General features: G+C 49.4%; 1 protein-coding gene across 4 annotated transcripts in view; it reads left to right on the top strand.

Moving 5' to 3' along the window:
- The first annotated feature begins 4,871 nt into the window (after positions 1-4,871).
- Positions 4,872-6,688, top strand: part of Itgb2 (integrin subunit beta 2) — a 36,234-nt gene continuing 34,417 nt past the window's right edge. The window contains exon 1 of one of the 4 annotated variants that reach the window (XM_039098729.2): positions 4,872-5,021. The gene's annotated coding sequence lies outside the window, so the exon portion shown is untranslated. Of the gene's footprint in view, positions 5,022-5,953; positions 6,482-6,688 lie in introns of those variants that run through there. The other 3 variants (XM_039098730.2, NM_001037780.2, XM_063279156.1) reach the window with 3 other exon arrangements.

The raw sequence follows: 6,688 nt of genomic DNA, 5'->3' as shown, positions 1-6,688 counted from the left end.
TTCAAAAGTTGCTCTCGGGCAAGTTCACTGGCCCCAAGGACCAAGACCAGGGAAGTTACTATGGGAAGAGGGGAGGAGGGAGCAAAGAAAAAGGGCATGTGTGTGTAGAGAGAGGAGAGAAGAGAGATGAAGAAGAGAGAGAAGGAGAAGGAGAGAGACAGAGAGAGGGAGCGGGAGGAGGCAGAAAATGTCTGGATTATACAGGGAGGAGCCTCTGGGGGAAAGCAGCCCAGCCTCTGGGCTGGAAAGTTCAGGGGTAGGGGCGGGGCATGCCAGGTAGGGACTGAGGGATGCTGGGAGAACCTGGAGGCGGGGTCTGCTTTGATATGTAAGCATGCGCCTCAGTCCCTGGTCCAGTGGCTCTGAAACCAGTCTCAACTGCAAACACTGAGCAGAGGGTGAACTGGAAAGGGAGCAAGGCTATAAACCCTCAAATTCCACCCCCGGTGATGCACTTTAAGGTTCCATAACCTTCCAAAACAGTGCCACTTAGAAGGACGTGAGCCTATGCGAGGTGGGCGGGGAGTACAGAGAAAGGAATTTCATTCAAATCACCATAGCATGTCTGTGGGGTAGGAAAAGCCTAAACTCTTTGTCTCCAGATCGTGTAAACGTTTTCCTACAAAATCATTTCACTAGTTTTCAAATTTTGTTGCTGCGTGCGTTCATGCTTGCGCGCATGCGGGTGCGCGCGTGTTTGATTTGTTTCACTTAACATCATAATCTCTCATCAAGGCTCCCGCAAATGGCAGGGTCCTATTCTTTTTTGTGGCTGAGTAATATTCTATCATGGACATGTTTCATTTATATATATATATATATTGTTTTGTTTTGTTTTTTTAACCTGTTTATCCATCAATGGATTCCAAGTTCCACGGTGGCTTTCGCTCTGGTGGTCAGATGTCTCCTCAGCACACTAATTTCCCACCGTCCTGATAGTTACCCAGTGACTAGTTCTGTTTGTGGGTTTCTGAGGAAGTTCCATCTGGTTCTTCATAACGGACATGTTAATTGGCATCCCTACCAGAAGTTCATAGTTTAGTAATCAAGCTTCACCAACGCCTGTCCCGGGGACCCAGTGATAGCTGGACACATCATCACTAGCTGCCAAGATATGACACATTCCCACTGTCATTAATAGTCTTGTGTGTGTGTGTGCAGTGGCCTATGTATACCCCTCTCCAATAAGCCTCCCACGTGAGGTCTGTCCCGTGCTGTGATTCTAGGGCAGCCGTCGCCTAGCTCACAACGCACAGGCATCCCCCTGCCCCATACCATCCCTGAGTCTGTCTTTTTTTGTCCTGTAATAGCCATCCTGCTGGGGTGAGAGATCGCCTCCGTGGCTTTGATTTGCATTTCCCCTAAGAACTAGGGATGTTTAATATATATATATTTGTTAGCTATTCCTACATTTCTTCTCAAGAAACATATGACCAGATCATTTGCATAGAGTCGAAATGGGTTTATTTCTCCTTTTCTGTTATGAAACTTGCCTGAGGAGAATCTCACCGTTGTACTTTTTAAAAGAGGTTGATTTTTCTAAATCTTGCGTACGCATATGCTTGAGGAGACCTAAAAAGGGCTTTAGAGCCCTTGAAGATGGAGTTACAGATGGTTGTGAGCTGCCTGGTGTGAGTGTTGAGAACCAAACTCCAGTCCTCTGCAAGAGCGGACAGCGCCAGGGTCCTCCTCCTCCTCCTCCTCCTCCTCCTCCTCCTCCTCCCCCTCTTCCCTCCTCCTCCTCTTCCTCCTCCTCCCCCTCTTTCCTCCTCCTCCTCCTCTCCCTCTTTCCTCCTCCTCCTCCTCTTCCTCCTCCTCCCCCTCTTTCCTCCTCCTCCTCTCCCTTTTTCCTCCTCCTCCTCTTCCTCCTCCTCCCCCTCTTTCCTCCTCCTCCTCCTCTTCCTCTTGATCATCCTCCTCCTCTTCTCCCTCCTCCTCCTCATTCTCCTCCTCCTCTTCCTCTTGATCCTCCTCCTCTTCTTCCTCTTGATCATCCTCCTCCTCTTCTCCCTCCTCCTCCTCTTCTCCCTCCTCCTCCTCTTCCTCCTCCTCCTCTTCTACTTCTTGTTTGTTTGTTTGTTTGTTTGTTTGTTTTTTGAAACAAGGTTTCCCCGTGTAGCCCTGGCTATCCTGGAATCAATTTGTAGACCAGATTGGCCTCAAACCCACAGAGATCCGCCTGTCCCTTCCTCTTTAGTGCTGGGATTAAAGATGTGTGCCTTAACCACTGAGCCCTCTCCCCAGCACTCAGTCTTGAGAGGCGCCCTGTGGCCAGCTTTATCATCCAGTCCTCCATAGAGGCGCAGGTTGTTTCCCACTCTGCCCCTCAACTTGGCGGGTCTCTGCACTTCTCCTTCTGTGGTCTCCTTAGTAGTTAACTTTGATGTCCTTGAGATTTCTGTATCTTGGACTGCACCGAGGCTTGCTCTGTACCCCCCAATGAGTGATCCTGCCATGTTTTACCATGTTAGACTATTCCTTCAAACATTTCACAGCACAATGTCCATCTGCTTCTGTGTCGAACTTGTAGTGGTTAATTTTGATTAAGAAATTACTTTCCGGGGTTAGGGATTTAGCTCAGTGGTAGAGCGCTTGCCTAGCAAACGCAAGGCCCTGGGTTCGGTCCCCAGCTCCGAAAAAAAGAAAAAAAAAAGAAAGAAAAGAAATGACTTTCTAAGAATTAGTGAGACACTCCTTTGGGTATTCCTGTAAAGGTGTTTCTAGAGAGGATTAACAGAAAACCCATCTTAAAGGTGGACAGAACCATTCCATGGGCTGGGGCGGTGGGGGAAATGTGGGGGTGGGGGTGGGAGACCCAACACCTTCTTCTGACCACCAGGTGCACCCACACAGACATACACACAAACACATTTTTTTTAAAAAAAGTTGGGCATGGTGGTACACACCTTTAATCCCAGCACTCAGGAGACAGATCTCAGCAAAAAGATCTCTGTGAGTTTGAGCCAGCCTGGTCTACACAGAAAGTTCCAGGACAGCCAGGCAGGCTACATAGAGAGGTCCTGTCTCAAAACAATAATGATAAAATTAATTAGCTAGTTAGTTAGTTAATTTTAAAATAAAATAAATTTTAAAATAAAATTAAAATAAGCCTTTTTTTTTTTAAGAAAGGAAAACTTGAACTCCTACTGAGCTCCTTTACTGTATGATTTGCCAAGACCAGGGCAAGCAACTCTATCCTCATCCCCAACACATACCACAGACTTCCCCACCAGGACGGCCCATCTCCCCTGTGATGACTCCTCCCTCCCTTAAAGTTCTCCTGGTCAGGTGTTTGGTTTCTGTGATAAGAACCCATACCCACTGATACCACACTATATGTGTCTGCAGGTCTGCGGCTCCATCCATTTGCTCCCGTGTCAGCTTTCCTTTTGGGGTATATTGAAAAGCGATCAAGATTGTGGTGTCTTTGTGTGTGCTGTGGCATACACCCACATTTGTCTGTCTGGGAGGGAGCCAGCTTGTGCATGCATGCTCCCGTGGAAGCCAGAGGTCAATATCAGCCGTCTTTCTCAATTGCCCTCCACCTCATTTTTTGAGACGGGATCTCTTTGCTGAGCTCGGAGCTCACCAATGAGCTAGGCTGGCTGACCAGTGAGACTCAAAGACCCTATGGTTCGCATCTCCAGCCTTTCAAGTTCCAAGCACACACAGTCACACCCGGCTTAAGGTTGCCCTCTGGGGCTCTGAGCTCAGGTCCTTCGGCCTGTGCAGCAAACATTTTATCCTCTGAGTCGTCTCTCTGGCCTCTGATATTTCTGTGTGGTGCTTGTTCGTATTCTCTACAGGTATGGGGAGGTCTTCTGTTCTTGACTTTTTAGTCTTTCGCTCTAGGACCTTACAGTTCTGCCTGGCTGGTCTTGAATTCACAGCGGTCCTCCTGCCTCAGCCCCCTAAATTCTGGTATTCTGGTATTACAAGTGTGAACTGTTTCCAACACTGTTCTTTTAACAGCTTGTCCGATGGCCTCTTTTGTTCATTTTTTTTTCAAACCGAGAGAAGATATGGAAAATATGCATAAAGGTTCAGGGCTTTTAAACTTCTTGTAATCCTCTCAACTCTCATCACCAGGACGTTCTGCACAGCCGAAACTGTCCCCACTCAACGGCTTTATCCTCGTGTAAATGTGTCTTTAAACATTCTACCAAACATACCACACAAAGAAAGAGTGCCACATGAACACCCAGGTCTCCAGTTGCCCCCCCCCGCCTTACCCACCCCATGCTCAACTCATGGCCCGCCCTGTAGCCACACCCACCTCCAACCCCCATCCTGATTACAAGAAAATCTGAAATGTTGTTTCATTACCATTTGCAAACATTTTAGCACGTAACTCTAAAGAGGGCGGGAGAGCAATGTAACCATGAAACATTGTTTCTCAATATGGCTTACATCTCAAATCTTACCCTATAGGTTCTCACTGGCGTCCCTCTTTCTGCCTCCTCTAGTCCCTACAGTGTTACTTAACACATCCCTCTGGGCCCCACTCTGCCTCAGTTCTCTACCCAGGAACCTTCTCCAGCTTCCTTCCTCCCACTCGCCTGCTTCCCCCAGTGGGTTATCGCCTCAGCCCATGCACTTGTAGCTGGGTCCCTCTCCCTGACTGAGAACCCACACAATCAGCCTGCCTGCTGGTCCATGAATCCCTACCTCTTCTTGACATGCTACAGAGCCCCTCAAGGCCATCAATGGCTACTGCTTCTAACGGTAGCCCCTCCACTCTTGCTGCGAAAGCTTGTCATCATCTTCAGGCCCCACCCTTTCTTGGTGTTTCTTCTCTAACATCCCATATGTAAAGGGGCTGAGGTGAGACCCACATGTGGGCCAATGAGCCATGTGTCACTCAACTTCCTCCTGGGTGTTGACTTAAAACAGGAAGTATCAGGCTGGGGCCTCAGAGGCTGTTCTCTAGACACCACCACAGAGCCAGCTGGTGAGAAGCAGGCAGAGACATCTCCAGTCAGTCAGATTCACGGATTGGAGGCTTCCTGGGACCAAGAGGGGTAAGTGCAGGACTCCTGTGTTCAGGTAGCTCTTTTGGGAAACACCTCAGAGGTGGGCTCTTCCCATGGGATTTCTCTTTATGTCCTCAGCCCTATGGGCGGGCTCTGGTGGCCTTTCCATGTCCCTCACCCAGCCTATCTGTCAAAAAACGGTCTTGGGACCTTTTACATGTGGCTTCCAGTTATTCAGGCCCTCCTGACTGATGTCTATGGATGGGAGAGGTATGGTACCACAGTTGGGCAGAGTCTCAGGAATTCTGGGAACTTCCGTAACTAAATGCGGGTAGGCAGGCAGAGAACAGTGTTGATCCTCTCTCTGTGATAGTCATGAATGCCTGGGGCTGAGGAAGGTCAGTTATGGTGGGGTTGACAAGCTGCTCTTTCTGTGATAGTCGTGGATGCCTTGGGGCTGAGAAAGGTCAGCTATGACTGGGGATGACAAGCTGCTCTCTCTGCGATAGTCGTGGATGCCTAGGGCTGAGGAAGTTATGACAGGGAGGATGGCTGGGACATGCTGTGGGAGTGAAGGGGTCATATCCTGTCACCCCTCTACTACAAATGGAAGTAGACACTTGTGGTCATGGAGGTGGACGTCAGACTGAAAGTAAGGAGCAAGAGAAGGAGCTGCTGAAATGGCCACTGTCGCCCATCTGTCTTATAATGGGGGAACTTCTCAGCCTGCCTTGCAAGCCTCTGGGACCGAGGCTACAAAATGCCCAGCCTAGCCCACAGCATAGCAAACGATAGGGAAGTTCTCTTCCCAAGAATCCCACATACAGTAGTGGCCAGGCCTGGGGCCAGCAACCACAGGGCCACATCCCAGATAGAGGGAGGAGGGATGCCTATGAGACCAGCCTGCAGGAGGCTATATAGCTGCAGAGGGGGTGGCTGACTGGCTCTGTGAGGTGGGCTCCATGAGGTCAAGTCTCAGGTGACAGACACCAGTTCCACATCCAGCAGCGAATCAGTGGATAAAAGATTACTGGCATCTGCCCTAAGGGAGGGACCTCTGCCAAAGCGGGAGTAAAATGAGCAGGAGTAACTAACTCCTGAGGGTTAGTTAGGGCTGGAAAGGCCCAAGTTTTCTATCTCCACCTCTCTCCACTAGTTCTGTTTTTCTCGGTTGACATATTCGGACATGGTCTTGGGGAAGGCGTGCCATCACAATGATTCGAACTGTGTCCACTGTGATTGTGGGGGTGGGGGAACCACACACTCACCCTTAACAGGAAGCTCTGCGTGTGGGGATATCTTTGATACACAGCTTGGGAGGAAGCATTCTGCTCTATGTGTAAGAAAGGGCGTGAGCTGGGGAGGCTGCTGAACTCTGAGGATGGGCTAGTGACAGGCTCTGCAAACTCCAATCCTCTACAGTCAGCAATGACTCAAAACTTACCCCCGTGAGGACGGAGTGGTGGAGACAAACTGAGGTTCCCGCTAACTCCACTTCCGTCACTCAGGTACAGGCGGCTTTCTGCAGGTGGCAGGGCTGGGGGCTCATGGAGTGTTGAGTTTGTGTGTGTGCGTGTTTGTGTGTGTTGTGTGTATGTGTTTGTGTGTGTGTTGTGTGTGTGTTTGTGTGTCTTTGTTTGTGTGTGTGTTTGTGTGTGTGTGTTGTGTGTGTGTTGTGTGTGTTTGTGTGTCTGTGTTGTGTGTGTGTCTGTGTT

The sequence above is a fragment of the Rattus norvegicus genome, chromosome 20 (genome assembly GCF_036323735.1).
Source record: "Rattus norvegicus strain BN/NHsdMcwi chromosome 20, GRCr8, whole genome shotgun sequence".
In the NCBI taxonomy this organism is placed as follows: domain Eukaryota; kingdom Metazoa; phylum Chordata; class Mammalia; order Rodentia; family Muridae; genus Rattus; species Rattus norvegicus.
This window is presented reverse-complemented; position numbering and strand designations above follow the sequence as displayed.